The sequence below is a fragment of the Excalfactoria chinensis genome, chromosome Z, assembly GCF_039878825.1.
Source record: "Excalfactoria chinensis isolate bCotChi1 chromosome Z, bCotChi1.hap2, whole genome shotgun sequence".
In the NCBI taxonomy this organism is placed as follows: domain Eukaryota; kingdom Metazoa; phylum Chordata; class Aves; order Galliformes; family Phasianidae; genus Excalfactoria; species Excalfactoria chinensis.
Genome location: NC_092857.1, coordinates 67136535 through 67152720, shown reverse-complemented (window position 1 = coordinate 67152720; position 16186 = coordinate 67136535). Strand labels below are relative to the sequence as shown.

Below are 16186 nucleotides of genomic sequence, written 5' to 3'. Positions count from 1 at the left end.
GTATATTAATCATGTGCTATCTAATTAATACTATGTAAATGCATCCCTGACTTAAGAGAAAAAAAAAAATAACCAAAATTCAGAATATTTCAGTGTCATCAGTGATACTACATTATGTGTAGGAACAAAACGTGCTGCAGTTTGGTCCAATTTCATAAGAGGACAGTGAGCAGGAGAGGAACAGAAGAGTTATTGGAATGGAAGGGCAGCAAGGTGGGAACCAAGGAAGAAGAGCTCTGAAGTTTCTCTCTGTGTAACATCTCTAACTGCAACAAATATCGCGGGTTTTTCTCTGTCTTAACAGTCTCCAAAACCTGAGGGCTTCAAAAAGCACAAGAACGAATGACTCTTAATGATATTCCTGAGGCTGAAGGTGACCTTTTCTCTTGGTTCTGAAATGCTCTGCAAACAGAAAGACATAAAAATTAGTTTTCCCCCATCCCTAACCAGCTGGTTCTGTTTCTAGCAGCTGAAGTTGCTAAAAACCCAACAAACAGAGCTGTGCAACACCCAAAAAAGTTGCAACTCCAACTCTCCCTTTTCCCTCTTTCTGCAAAAAGCCCCACGCTACCATCTGGATGCACGTCTAAACATGTTGATGCAGACTCCCATACCCCACGATGGCAGACTGCAGCTTTCTTCTGCTCCCTGCCCTCTCCCTGAAAATAGGCAGGCATGCATGGGGCTGTGTTAAAGTTTTAGCATCCAGAAGGGAACTGGGATTGAAGAAGTATGAAGAAGAGGAGGCTCACAGGAGATCTTATCTCTGTCTTTAACCCTGAAAAGAAGTTGTGGAGAGCTGGGAGTTAGCCCCTGCTCCCAGGTAACAGGGATAGGATGAGAGAGAATAGCGCCAGAGGAGGTTCAGGTTGGATATAATGAAAAATTTCTTCTCCAAAAGAGTGGTCAGGCAGTGGAGCAGGCTGCCCAGGGGATGGTGGATTCACCATCCCAGGAAGTATTCAAAAAACATGTAGATGAAGCACTGAGGGACATGGTTAGTTGGCTTGATGGGTAGGGGTTGACAACTGGACTAGATGGTCTTAGCGGTCTTTTCAAACTTTAATGATACTATGATTCTAAATGGACAGGAGCTCAGTCTTTAGACAAGTAGTCAATTTACAGGCTCAGAGCCGGTCTCTCTCCCTCTTCCTACCAGATTGAGCAAGCATTAAGTAAAAAACATGCACTAACAAAGAACATCCTTGACCCAGAGATTTCACAGCAAAACATGAAAGAAAGCAAATGGCTGCAGGTATGTCAGAGGGCAAATAGTTCCCTGAGTCAAAGACCTTGAAGCAGGTTTGTCTGTGCCACACTTTCTGTGCTTTCAGACACATATATCTGCTAAGAGGGTCACGGCAACATACAGTTAATTAGTAAGATAGCTTCCTATATATGTTAATAGCACCGTCTTACAAGTCTGCAATTCTGTATATATAAGGAGATGTAACTATTCCCTTACACTGACTGCTTTTATTATAAGCCTCCTTCACAGTCACAGCATTCAGGTAGCACACGTGAGTGAGTGTGTATCTGTGTCCTTGAGCTCTCCCCTAAGGATGCAGTGGCTGAACTATCATCAGCAGCATGTAATCTCCCATTTAAAACATTGGCACCTGATGTGTAGCAACAGTGAAACTAAACTTTGAGCACTAAACAGGCTCCAGAGAACCAGAGGTCTGCAAACCTTGTGCTTGCGCTGTGCAAACAGAGATGTTAATTGGGTTAGTACTAAAGGACACCTGGATTAATGCAATCTATCTGAGAAGATTCAACAGTGCTTCTGTAAAATTCTGCCTTAAACAAACCTCCCAAAGGCCTCTGAAAGGGTCAGCAAAAGTGTGGATAAGGGTGATCTAATTTCCATATCAGACTGGATTTCTGAAAGGCTCTTGACAAAAGCTTTTAAGGAGACCAAACAGTGATAGCAGCAAGAGGGAAAGCCCTGGTGTCACTCAGTAATTGGTGAGAAGATAAAATGCAAAGTGTGGGAACAAGCAATCAGCTCTGACAATGGAGGGAAGTGAGGGACAATGTGGGGCTCTGCAAGGGTCAGTGCTGGGATGTGTGCTCTCCAGGGTGCATGCACCCCACCTGCAACAGGAGTGACACAGAGCCACGGAACCACAGAATGGTTGGTAAGAGGGGACCTCAAAGCCCACCCAGCCCTGAGCTCCTGCCATGGGAGCGCTGCCACCCAACAGGTCAGGTTAGAACAGGGCCCATCCAACGTGGTCTGGGGCCCTTCAGGGATGGAATACCCACAGCTTCTCTGGGCAGCTGTGCCAGGGCCTCGCTGCCCTCTGAGCGAGGAATTTCTTCCTAACAACTCAGCTAAATCTCCCCTTTTTTAGTATAAAGCAGTCCTTCCTTATCCTAACACTATCAGACCATGTAAAAGTCGATCTCGTCCCTGAAATGGGTAGTGCCAGCTCAGAGAAGGTAGCATAGAATGGCTTGGGTTGGAAGGAACCTCAAAGATCATCCATTTCCAAGTAATGAGAAGAAAGACAGTGAGAAATGCAAGGACAGTGTGAGGCTGGATGTGCAATAAAGGGAATTCTGCATAGGTAAATGTGAAAAGTTACCAGGAGATAAATCATGAAGCACATGCGTAAAATGGCAGGCTCTGAGCTGGCCATGGCAGGAGCAGAACCTCCAGGTTAAGACAGTTCCATGGCAACACCAGTTCTTTGCTGAAAAATTCCTTGTGAAACATTGATTGTCAAGAGAAAAACATTACTTTGCCATGGTACAAATCAGTGGTTTGCTTGTTTCATAGAATCATAGAATGGTTTGAGTTGAAAAGAACCACAATGAACATCTGGTTTCAAACCCCCTTGTGCTGTGTGCAGGGTTGCCAACCACCAGACCAGGCTGCCCAGAGCCACATCCAGCCTGGCCTTGAATGCCTCCAGGGATGGGGCATCCACAACCTCTTCACAGAATCCCACGTTGGGACCCACAAGGACCATTGAGTTCAACCCCCAGCTCCTGACAGAAACATCCAAACCCAAACCCTGCATCTGAGTATTGAACCCAATCACTTCCAGAGCAGCTCAGGGCTGTGCTCACGGCCCTGGGAGCTGTGCACTGCTCTCCATCCTCTGAGGCACAACCTCAAAAAGGACTGTCCCAAAAGGGATCTGTTAGGGCAGAAAGATGTTCAAGAGGGCATCAAGGATGAGGAAGAGTGGCTACAGACAAAAGCATCCTGAGTGCTGGGGGTGCTGGGAGCTGCTCCTCATCCCACAGCATCAAGAAGAGATGGATTCTGCAAGGGCAAGAAGATTCTGCCAAGGGCAGAAGGCCTATGGGCATCAAGGGCATGAAGGCTCAAAGGAAATCACTGGAGAAGCCAGTGGAATTTAGTTCTGCTTCTTAGCATTTTTAATAATAATAATTATTATTAATAATAATAATAATGCTTATTAATAATAATAAAGCTAAATCTACCAAAAAAAAAGAAAAAAGAAAAAGAAAAAGGTGAGGGAAAATAATTACTAAAAACAGAAAAGAAATGAAAGAAACAAAACTGTACAAGAGTAAACCAAACCAAAATAAAACAATAAAACCAAGCAGCAGCAGCAAACCACCCACACCGCTGGCCTCAGGAAACCCCCTGGGCTCCCGGCACGCACACCCCCACTGCCCGGCAACCCCCCCGGCCTCGCGCTGCCCGTAACAGGAGAGCGCTGCCAGCCGCCCGGTAACCCGAGCGCGGCGGGGGGAGCGCGGTGCCGCGGGACGGGCCGGGACGAGGCGGGCTGGGGCGGGCCGGGGCGGGCGGCGGCGCTGCCCCCCTCTTCCTGGCGTCGGCGAAGGGGCGGGCAGGGAGGGAGGGGAGGAGGAGGAGGAGGAGGAGGAGGAGGAAGGGGACCCGACGTGCCGGGGCTGGCGGCGCGTGCTGCGCGCTGGAGGAGCGGGAGCGTTCGGGAGAGGTAGCGGGGAGCCCGAGCGTCTGTCGGTGCGTTGCGTCCGTGTGTCCGCGCGGAGGGGATGGGGGAGAGCGAGGTGGAAATGCCGCGTCTGGGGGGAGCGGGAGGCGGAATGCGGGAGCAGATCGTGTCCGGGAGGTTATGAGGGGTGGGGGGTGGGAATGCGGAGAGGGGAAGGGGAAAGGCAGGGAGGGAGGATGGCTGCGCGAGGAGGGAAAGAGAGGATGGAGATGCGGGAGGGGAGGAAAGGAGAGGAGGAGGCTGCCGCGAAGGGGGACCTCTCCGGGGTGCGCAGACGAGCCTCACGCCCGCGGGACCCCACGCGTGCGGCTGGAGGGGCTGGAGCCCCGGGGGGGTGGCTCCGTGCGGCCGGGTGTGCGAGCGCAGCCCCCCGACCCCGTAGAGCGGGGGAGCGGAGGGACCGGGGGGCTGGAGGGAGTGGGAGCCGGGCGGGTGGCCTGGGGGGTTCGTCAGGATCCGGAGCAACCCGTGACGTAATTATTTTTTAATCAGCATGTTTTTTTCATGGCCATCTCAATTTTTCCCGGACTCCCCTTTTTGCATTGAAAAATCTCCCTGATCTTTGTTCCCGTTCTTGCTATTTTTAGATTCCTGCTGTAAGAGCGGACCGTGAGTTTTAAATACGTTATTTTATTTTATTTATTTATTTATTTTTAATTTCAGTCCCGTTTCTGGGACCACTCATTGGAAACTTCTCAAACGCTGTGGTTTCCTCCTAAAAAGTTACTGAAATGATTGCGGAGGTGGGCAGGCCAGCAGCTGCTGTGGATATAGAAACGTTTGAGTTCCCGGTGCCACTCATCATTAGCCATAACGAGCAGGCATCACCCTGAACTTCGTTTTTGTCTTAACGCTGAACTGCACATCAGCCCCAGAAGATGTACGTTAGGGAGATGAGGGGCAGCCGGGTGTTAGGAAGAGGCAGAGCAGATCCCCAGTTGTGATTTTAGTGCTGGAACAAACACGTTTTATTTTGCATAGTGATTAGCCCTTCGACATTGTAATGATATCCTCCGATTCTCGCATTGTCTCATAGCTCTGGTATGTCCATTTGTATTCATGCTGTGTAAGTGTTTTGCAGAGGTTTTTCCTATCTGACAGGGATTTATTTCACTTTCACAATTCCATCTTGCGGTCTCACCAGCCCCAGGAACCTGAAGAAGGTACAGGTACACGTATCAGTACCTTTGGATAGGACACAACTTCATTTTCCTTAGGAGTACAAGTTATTTCAGGTACATTTAGATTGCAGATTTGTGTCTCTGCGCACAGCAGAAGATGAACTTATAGCTGAAACTGAAGCATTTAAGTGTATTCATTGATTGGTCAGGATTGGCCGGTTTTAATTCATTTTGTCTTCATTCAGTGTCCGAATGTTTGCTGCCCTTCGGCAGCCTCTGCCAGAATAATTTGTCACGAATTTTAAACGCTGCATACAGACACTGCTAAGCTGTTTATCATGTTTGTTTCCAAGCACCTGTCCAAAGAGCACAGGTCCCAGGTGAGCACTTAAACAAATTAAACCACATTTATAGGTCTCTCTTAATTGCGCTGTTAAGAAGTAGCTTTTGTGGCAACTGATGAGTATTTTCTTTTTCTGTGGGTGTGCAACTCCATTACCAGGGAATGTGTGCATAAGTTCTAAGTCATTTCAAAATACTCAAAGCTGGCACTGATGTCAGCTGGAGTCAGGGCCGGTAGCTTACAGGCAAAGCGTGAGCAATTGGATGTGCACCCTACGCTGGTCATGGGGTGAGTGGATTCGTGCCTTGTTTGCCCAGACTGCAAAACTGACTTTTGCTACTGGAAACACCTGCTGATTTAGCAAGTGCTATTGATACCGTATTTATAGCAAGACATAAAGAGCTGCATAGTGCAACATCTAGAACCATCCCTATTATTGCCTTTCACAGCCTGATTTTTCTCTTGTCAACATGCGGCGGTATTGCTGGCCCTCAGATGGGCAGTTCAGTTGTGGTGGTGGGATAAACAGTTTTGTTCAAGCTGCCAAGACTGCCCCTTTTTATTTTTTATTTCAAAAGCATTGGTAGTTGTCTCTCCCAAGAGCCTGTGTTGGAGGGGCTCATCTTGGCTCCCATGTTTGGCTGCCCTAAGGCCCATAGTAAGTTGTGTTGCTTTCATAGGGCTTTCCATTTCCAGTTTCTGGGCTGTAGCAATACTCTCATGGACAGTGTTTTCCCTCTCTTATGACAGGAACAAACTACCACCCTCACCTTTAACTAGGCTGGAGGCAGCAGCCGTGACACGGGGTCAGAGAGGTGACCCAGACCCAGGTCCCAGCAAAGACCACATACCATTAACGAAATGTGCAGGGATCTCCTAAACTGTGGTGTTTGTTAAACCACCTCCAAGGGAAGGATGCTTGGTTTCCTTTACTTGTTGGCAGGGTCCCTGTTGATGACATTTTCATTTGAAAAGCAGGTGCGTAGATTTTATTTCCATTCTTCAAGTATCAGTCCAGCTTCTGAGAAACCAAACCCCATTGGTTTCCCTGTTTATAATGAGCGAGTTGTGTTAGTGGGTTATTATGGTTGCTAGTGGAGGGATCTCCTCTCTTTGAGCAGCAGAGGCCTCTTGCTGGCTGCAGTTTGCAGTCAGTTCTTTTAATCTATTTTAATGACCAAAGGCAATGAAGATACCCTAGCAGAATTTCTGGATTCAGAAGTCATGGAGGAGAAGGCATTTCCACTGCTCACGCTCCATAGAGCGAGTCTGTTAAAACTGGTATGGGTAGCATTGGCATTCAGATTCTGTAAGCAGAAAAGGTAGCTTGCTGATTTATGCTGATACTCACACTTACTGGAGTGTTGCATTGGGCCTGGAGAGGGTTGTTCCTTAATTGACTGCTGACCTAGACCAGTAGAGTACAGGTCTATAAAATTAAGTTTAATTATGAAATATAACATCAGCAGTGAATGAATGCCAGCAAATGCAGTTAGTTCTGTAATTTATGTAATTCTCTTTGAGCTGTATGCCAAAAAGGCAGTATTTTACTTCTGCATGTCCAAAATTTTAAATTATATCTGCTTAAACAATGTTAAGACTTTGGGTACATTGCTCTGATAAATTAGCATTCCACATCAGTCTATTTCATCCTTGCAAAGCATAAAAACTCATTATCTGTGGCAAGACAAATACAGTTGTGCAAAATCCATACTCTGTGAACTCTCTCCTGTCTGAACTCTGCTGTTGCTGTACAATATATTTCACAGGACAGATTGATACTTGAGGAAATGCAGAATGCTTTGGCAATCGGGTCTGTGCCAAGAATGCAGATCTTGCGGTCTACTTTTGTCCTACGGTAGATTAATCAGAGCAGATTTTCATCTCAGCAATCTAAAATCGAGGTGTCCAGTTTGAGTTGGCAAATAAAACTTCCTCTGGTAGTCCATGAGGAAAGTGCTTCCACAGAGTTAGTCATCTAATGTAACTCATGTTTTAGATTAGCCTAATGGTAACTTACTGTGATAGCCATTAGTTTGACTTCAAGAATCCGGGTGTTGACTCAGGCGGCATCTCAGGGCCCTTCCAGTACTGTTTTGGTGATCAGGTGAGAATTGTGGCAAATCAGTACTGAACCCCGTTTAGTTTTTTAGGAGGTGCACTGCACTCGGTCACTCTAGGAAACAACAGATACATTGCACTCCTTCCCAAAAAACATGTCTCACTGCAGAAGTTTCCCAGCCGTAAAGTGTAACTATTGTCTCTTCCTTTTTCTTCTCTGAATGGAATATCTTCAGGGCTGCTGTACAGTGTTTGCATGAGTACCGCTGAAGCTGTCATTTCAGTTGCTATTGTGGGATACATCGTAGTACACAAAAATCGTGTTGTAATTTTTGTTCAGAATTTTGTACCTCAGAGAGCTCAGTTTTGTCATCACTTTGCTTATCTCCCATATAATTGTATTCACAGTGCAGGCGTGCTGTGGTATCATGGCAGAATGAATGTCTTATTAAAATTCTGATTTAGCCATACAAAGTAGGGTCTTATTCTTGGTGATGAACAGTCTTCAGTAACCCATTCAAAGTGCATGTCTCGCCATCTTTAACTTTTATTTTTAAACGCCTTGTCTTCAGATTATAATTGGTGAGAGTTCTGTTACACTTTACTTGATGACAGCAAGACAGTGAAATTTACAGGACAGGGTAACACTGTACCTGAGGAGTAATTCTTCAGAAATGTGATCGAAATACTTCGGAATAATAAGACTCAACTGCTGTTTTGCTAGATTTGGTCCTTTCATGCAGTGTGCTGCAGAGAAATTTCCCTGCGTATTTTTTAGCTGGGAAAATGGTTTCTTCAGTCCCTTATTAATAACAGAAAAAGGAAACAAAACACAAGATAACACCCAGCAATAATGCTTTTAAGGCAGAATGAATTCCCTTCCCTCTTTTCAAAGCATGTACATATCTTCAGAAGGGTCTGAAATGTAACTTCAGAAGAGCTGCATTAGCACTAGGGAAAACTTTGTTATGTGCTACTGGGTGATGAAAGCGTGTTCTGTTCATTTTAGAATTTACTTTCTAGCTTTAACTAGCGGGCTGAAGAGATGAAGGGTGTTCCAAGGGACAAAGATGCTTTAAGAGATCTGGGTTTTCATTCCATAATCCGTTGATTCCACTCATTTCTTCCATGGCTCTGGGCATCATCATTTCCCTCTTCTCCCACTTTCTCAGTGCTAATAAGGAAAAAGGGCAAAAAACTTTCTGTGTGTCAGCAGTTAAATTCACACAACAGTGCTTACTCTTCTTGCATGTTTTTGCATTGCTTCATATTACATCTCCGTGTAACGGATGCATGGAGCAGGAAAACCTTTTTCTAATAGTGTAGTGGGTGTAGTGCTACCAGTAAAAGGTGACTTTCTAGCAAACAAAGTTTAGCACTTTAGCTGCTAACATATGAGAAGAACTACCTTTTGCCTGGATAATTTCAAAGCACCTTTGAATTAGCAATATGACAGTGTTGTACTGATTTAAATGTATTAAAAAGAATACTGAGCTGCCTTGATCACCGTAACGAAGTAAATGCAACAATTTTCTGAGCCTGAGTTTGAGTGCAGATGGACATGTCCCTTCATTCCTAGCAGTTCTTCTCAGGGATTGGTATTTGACATCACAGCTGTTATTTTTTATCCTCTGAATCTAGGAATTCAGACAGTCATCCTGTGCCTTGTAATCTGGGACAGTGGTGCCAGCATTAAGTTCAAGCTGAGCTTTCTAGCAGCCACTTTTTCCCCCATAGCACAGGCAAAAACAAGGCTCTGTCTGTGTATATGTTTGGGTTGCCCTACTTCTGTGTCTCATTGAATCTGGGGCAAGTTTAGTAGTGCCAGTTTAGGATAATTCCCTAACAGGATTGCCAGTACACAACATAGGGCCATCTTTCAAATTTCTTCACTTTTACAAAAATTTCACTTTTTTCATAACTCATCTTGGGCAGGCCTGGGGAAGACATTACGCTAGAAATAGGGACCAGCTGAAGTGCTCACCAATGTTAGCACCTAGAACCACAGCCCCATGGTCAAACTACTTAAATCTACATAAGTCTGTTAATAAAGGTTAGAGTTTTTCCACTTAAAGCACCAGAGATTAGTTTTGTCGAAGAAGGTGGGATTGAGCCAAAAGTTTCTGTACACATCTTTTCCTGCTTTGGTCTATAGGAATGTGTGACAGTGCTCCCGTAGCTTTGTAAAAAAGACAAAGCGAAGCCAGTCTCAAACCTTTAAACATTACACTGTCATTTTTCTTTGTAAATAGGTCACACTATTTCCAATTTTAGAGTTCCCCATTAGCTGTTACCCTGCCCCAAGAGTGATCCTAAGAAAAGATATTGGCTGCAATGCTCTTGAGGAACCTGCATGTTGGTATGGGAACTGCTATCAATAAATCCAGAGCCACTTAACCTGATTTCAAAACACTTGAAGTATGCACAAGGTGAAGAGGCGTGTGACACCGTTTGAAGTTCCAGGTGTTTCTGTCTATTCAAGAGTTGTGTTACTAGCACAGCTATTTTACTGTCAGGAGGAAATACAGCAGTTCAGGTGTTCAGGTCCCAATACCGCATCATATGAATGTGCGGGCTGTCCTGTGTAGCAGGTGGTATTCTTTTCTTAACAAAGACTGATCCAGTCCTATGTTGTTCCTTGCTCCTCCTGCTTGTTGCCACCATTGGAAAGGAAAATTCAGCCTAAGTTACGGCCTGATGGATTGTTTTATCTTTTCAAGTCTCTTCCTTATCTCCATATATTGAAAATGCTCAAACTGTTTAAAGCATTTCAGCATTCTTTTGTTGTGGAAGCAGTAGATATATTGAAATAGACTTAATTAAAACTAAACATTATGATCATTCAGCCAAAGCTAAAGAGCAGCATTGAAGTACCTGTACTGGTTGTAGTTGCTGTTTGCTGTTGTTTCATGTGCTCGGAGCCCAAGTCTGTCCTGCACCTATTTGAAGTCCCCAGTCTTCACCATCCTTCACATGGCTATCTTTAGACTGCCTGTTATTTGTACATTCACTTAGATGATTCTGATTCAGTTCCTGACTTTAACTTAGAAATGTCAGACACGTATTAGCTTCCTTCACCATATTTTCTCGCCAGCGCAGGCTTATTCTTCCCATCTGAGTCTCGAGTCCCTCATAATCCTTAGGGTGAGCAGCAGCTCTGAGGAAGCAGAGTAGTAACCAAACATGGTGGAGTTTGCGGTGGTTAAGTCCTTCTTTTATCTTTGAATGAGAATCCGGCATGGGCAGGTGGACTGCCAGCTTCTGAAAATGAGGCCTTTTAACTGTTTTTGGTAGGCACGCTCAACTGCCCTATCTTGTCTGTTTGGCATTCTAGGCTGATATATGTGTAAGGCCCAGACTTATATTTATCATGCTGCATAAAGCGTGTTTGTCAAGTTGTCAGAAGTTATATTGCCAAAGGGCTCTAGGGAATCCTTCTCACTTTAAATTAAAAATATCTTCCAATTACTTGACATTTCTGACTATGAACTATGAACTATTTCTGGTGTATGTTTAAGCCTTTAAATTTCTTGAAAACCTTTTTCCATCTCATTAACCCAGAGATATCAATGGGGAGCCCAGATAACTGAAATTTTTAGGAAGGTCAGCTTCATGGAAAGAAAAAAAATAAATGGCATTTGGTGTTGTCACTAGAGGGCTGGCAACAGCTAGGTGCACACTGAGAGATCCTAAAGGTGAGCCAGATGGGAGTGACTGGTAAGTAAGCCAGTCTTTGAGAATTACCTGATGGTTTCCTGCGGGTGGTCTTCTTTTTGACTTTTTGTTGTTAGACACCATCAGATTCCTTCTGCTATGAATAAAATGTTCTTAGGCATTTGTGCCACTCATTCATTCCCAGGCCTCTTCATAATTCAGTGGTTTCATTTATGCAGGGGAAGTGACTAGATAGCAAAATGTCTTTGTTCTGCTCTGCTTCTAGTGGGACATGGGGGTAAACCAGAAGTTGAGCCCTCAGGATTTTCTTGCCTACTGTTCCCAACTCTGGCAAATCAGTGCATCCTACTGGCCTGGGTAAGGGACACAGCTCCTACATGACTTGCTGAGTAGGACTGTGTTAAACCATCTCCTGGAAACCTGTTTTGTTTCTGTGAGAAGGGACAAAAGGCTGTTCTCCTGCTTCTGCAGTAGGCTATTGGAAGCTTTCTGGAGGGAAATCAATCCAACAGTCTCTGTTCTCAACAGCGTGAACTGTCAAAAAGGGAGCTTTCCAGGATCATCTGAGAGGATGCTGCCAGCTCATCTAAGCTGCCTAGCATGTAGATCTCTTGGGCTGAGGGCTGTGAGCATGGTATTGTTTTAAGAATGCCTCCTTCTGTGTCTGTGGGATTGTTTCTTCAGAATGGAGAGCCAGGCTGGGATCCTGCAGGTGCAGATGAGTGTGATTTTGTTCTAATGTTTGGTAGTGGAGTGCAGTCTGGAAGGGGAAAAAAAGAAAAAAAAAAAAGAAGTCTTGTTATACAAGCAGGTCCATTACTAGGAAAAGTAGTGTTAAGTGGAAGAAGAATGAGAGGAGATCACTTATATGAGCATTCATTAAGTTGAAAACCAGATGGTGTTCAGAGCTTTGGTCAGGGTGCCTTAACCGAAGCGTTCATCTGCAGAGTTGGAGTATCTGAAATTGTTAAAGGTGAAAGCACTTCTATTCACAAAACACATGCCCCTTTTTTCTTCGTGTTAGCTTTATGATACATGGGCAGCGTCTGCACCAGCGTGGTCTCTGAAGGGCAGCAGGATTGGACTCAGATTGGATCCTCATCTCAGTTTCATAGGAGAAACGGACTCTTCATTGCCTTACCGGGTACACATATATTACAGATCTTTACACTTCTACAGAAAAAGTGTGAAACATCGGACCAGAAGTCCCCACTCATGCTTCCTCTGAGTGGACTGGTGTCCTCCATGCACAGGTGAAGCTGTTGGTCCAGGCTGGGAAAGTGAGCAGCAAACATCTCAATGCCAAAATGATGAGATACCACTCCACCAGCTCTACAGAGATCTCTTAGTTTAATGGGAGTGTGACAGTGGGGCTACTGTAATTTATGGCCTGAGACTGACTTCGTAGCTAAAAGGCCTGCACATACATGTGTGTTTTGCCTAACACCACATCAGCATCAGCTATCTGTCAAGGTGCAGCTGCTTTGGGTAATTCATCACGCCATCTAAATCTTCTTTCTAGCTGATACAGCTAATGAATTCTTTAATTTCTTTGGGAGGCAGAAGGGAGGAGGAGGAGAAACGAAGGAGGAGACATTGCAGGCCTAGCAGTTCTTGCTGTGGCAAAAACTAGTTTGAAATAGGGTATATATGTATATATATATATATATATATATATTTTTTAGAAAAAAAAAAAAGGCAACCCACTTTTACAGTGAGAGGACTTAATTTTTCTAGGTGTGGTACCACCACTTTGCAGTCATGTGCCAGTTCCATTCCCAGGTGGAGGTGGGCTACAGTACTGGAGGAGGCTCACTGCTGACAGTTGTGCTGAGAAAAAGTTGGGCCTTAGACATGGAGAACTTCGTATCAGGTGCCAGTCTGGCAGTGTCTGAAGGGTCTCATCATGTGGGGAGTGGCTCTGTCAGGTGAATATGTCAGGCTACAAGGTAGATGACTGGACATGGGACTGCAAAGTGGCAGTAGAGATTGCCAGGTCTGAAAATTGGACTTGGTAGTTTGGGATGAAATAGTTTACTTATCTGTGAATCTGGGGACTGATGTGGTACTTCCTTGGACTTTGTTAGCAATGGATATGGCCATGTATCAAGGAACAAAAAAAAGGCAATTTCTCTTCATTGCCTCTAACACTTCAGTTAGCCTGTTTATTTTATTCTATGGGTTTCATGTAGGGCTTGCTATTAATGGTGAAGATTTTTCCACAGTAAAAGAATAAATGCTGCTTTAAAGAAACTAAAAGCAAATTCTGCTTGTCTTCAGTTTGCAAGAAGCCCTAAAAAAGAATGAGTAAAATCTGTTAAACTAAAGAGAAACTTCAGAACAAGTTTTGGCTTGCTATCTGCAATTATTTTTATTTATTTTTTTCTGAATCTTTAAAGTTTCAGATCATTTCCTGGTCTGAAGAGAAAAAAAAAAATAGTAAAAACATTTAAATTTCAAGTGTATTGTAAAGATCAGAGGAGTCTGAAAGAATGACCTCTCTGGAGCCTTTGTTGTTTTTGTTTGTCAGATGTCTAGGTTTATACCATTCTCTGAAAAGCCCTCATAAAAGCCAGCCCTCCCCACAAAAGCCAAATATTTCAAACCCGAGACCCAAGCTGTCAATAATGCCAGTAAGGATGGTTTGGCAAGAGAAGATGCTGTGATTTTTCTCTCTGCTTACAAACACAGATGAAGGATAAATATGCTATTAATCTCTCCCAGTGTTTCCAGTCCATGACAGTGATGCCAGAATTTGTGGGTTTTTTTGTGTTTAATGATGTGGATTTGCTGTGATGGGAAGGTTCATAAGAAGAGCTGAAGGGATGGAAGTAACAGCATCTACCAGAGTGCCCAGCTCTTCTCCGTGAACTGGAGCAGTCCCTTTGGATGGGACAGTTGTGTTGGTACATGCCCTTGCACAGCTAGAGGCAGAGCGCACCAGCAGCTCTTGCAGCAGCATATTTCCATTCTCAGCCACCTGGCAATGTCTCCCATTTCCTTCCTGCTGGTGAATATCCCCCATTCCTTGTTCAGTGGGGCAGTGTCTCATTCCACCATCTTTAAGCTGTTTCTTGTCTTGCAGAATCTCAGTCCTTTTTTTCTGTAAGTTTTGTGAGTTTCCCTGTGAAGTATTCAAAGGGTGTCAGAGGCCTAAATGAGGATAAAGTGTACATCTCCTAAGTTCATCTCAGCTCTGGTCACTGTATGATTTATGTGAAGCTGAGAGAAAAGTTGACCGTCTTTTTTTCAGGGAAGTGTTCTGATTGTTTTCACTTAATGATAGAGGTTTCTTGTTCACATAAGCCATGTGTAGAAGAGGAGAAACACAGTATGTGAGAAGAGCAGTTGAGGAACCCACAAGAAGGTTGTTTTGTCTTTCCATCCATCACAACCTGAAGTTGTAATCTGTTAAAATCTGAAAGATTTTAAATCAGTGAAAAACAGACATGTTCTTAATAGCACAGTCTGGTTTAAAAATGAAAGAATGAAAGGGAAACTGGCTTTCTGATACCACTACTGAGGAGGGTTTTTTTCATATTGGTTGCTCCAAATTCTGCTTCCAGCTGCAGCTGAATGTCAGTAACAGCCCTGACTGCTGGAGAACTAATACAGTTATAGTGATGTGGCAGAGAAAAACATTTTGATCCATGTCAATATGTCAGTGCTTTGGTCTGATTCACTGCAGAATTATTCTGGCTTCACCAGAATAGCTTAACTGAATTGCGTTTTTGCTCCTAAGCTATTACTGTATCTACAGAAGTGTGGAATGCAGTCACCAGGCAAGTCCTTTTGCTGTGTTGATCCATCTTGTATCTGGATTTTCAATATCAGGTATTTATGAATAATGTAGTATACATAACAGTCATTCAGAACATGAAGCCATAGGGAGACATTAAAAGCCTGATCTTAACTTGTGGTCTCTTCCACAGCACTGCTTCCATGTGGAAGTGTTAAAACAGGATCAGTCTCGCATCTCCAGGGAGGGAAGCATCAGGAGATGCTCTCAGGTCTTGGCATCTGTAGTGGTTAATGCAAACGATACGTGTAAAGAGCCAAAAAGCACTATTTGTCCATGCCTTTCTGTTTCTTTCTGGAGTGTTACTTTCTCTCAGGCAGCTGTGAGTTACTGCCTTGCTGTTGAATATCTCAAAGAAAGCTCAGCTCCAGGCTGCTCTTACAGCAGTTTGCTTTTTCATCTTCAGCGGAAGTTAGCAAAACAAGCATCATCAGAAAGTCATCAGCATCTGCCATAGCTGGAAACCTTTCAACACAGAAAATCTCTCAAAGGGAATTAGTAAGAGTAAGGATTTCATTTTTGTTGTTAAATTCTTCCTCTTTCACGCTGCACTATTGTTTCTGCAAGCCTCATCGTTTATTCACAGCATCCTTTAACAACCCAAATTTAAAAGAGAATTAGGAATGCCTGTTAGTCCAGTCTTGTAGTGGGAATTCTGCCAGCGTGCTTTTATTTTCTTCCTCTGTGCAGTGGTAAATTTGCCACCTGACAGAATGAAATAAGCACTTGTTGATTGCTGCTTTTGTTAGTGTTATTTGGTGAGGGTGCATATGCCTTTTCTCCATTTCAGGGCTAAATGGTCCTGTGTTTATAAATTTATTGAGCACCGTGTAGGTTTATTGATCTTGGGCCCTGGCATGGCTCTTGCCGGTTGTTTTGTATGTTTGTAGCTTTTTTTCCTTCTTAAAGTCAACCTGCTGGGATCAAACTCGTTGCATAGAAGGAAAAAAACGTGGAATTTTTTTTCCTGCAAACAATTGATGACAAGTTCATTGTATTACAGCTTGTTGAAAGGAACTTTTTTTTTGGAAGGTGAGAATAAAGGAATTTCCTCCTCCACCCTTCTGTTGTGTTGTTGAGATGTAAACTGATATTGCTGAGAAGGAAAAAAGTAACAAGGCTTTGGTTGTCGTCAGGATATTATTGTGTGATTTTATTGAAAGCTTTTAAAGACACAACTGTCACTCTAAAGGATTGAGTGATTCCATTCCATCCACTGACTTCT

At 43.9% G+C, this 16186-nt stretch overlaps 1 protein-coding gene across 7 annotated transcripts in view; it reads left to right on the top strand.

Moving 5' to 3' along the window:
• PALM2AKAP2 (PALM2 and AKAP2 fusion) overlaps window positions 1–16186 on the top strand; it is a 245252-nt gene that overhangs the window by 152298 nt on the left and 76768 nt on the right. Inside the window, exon 1 of one of the 7 annotated variants that reach the window (XM_072360523.1) lies at window positions 3874–3970. The exons of the other annotated variants lie outside the window; for them this stretch is intronic. The gene's annotated coding sequence lies outside the window, so the exon portion shown is untranslated. Of the gene's footprint in view, window positions 1–3873; window positions 3971–16186 lie in introns of those variants that run through there. 7 annotated transcript variants of the gene reach the window in all.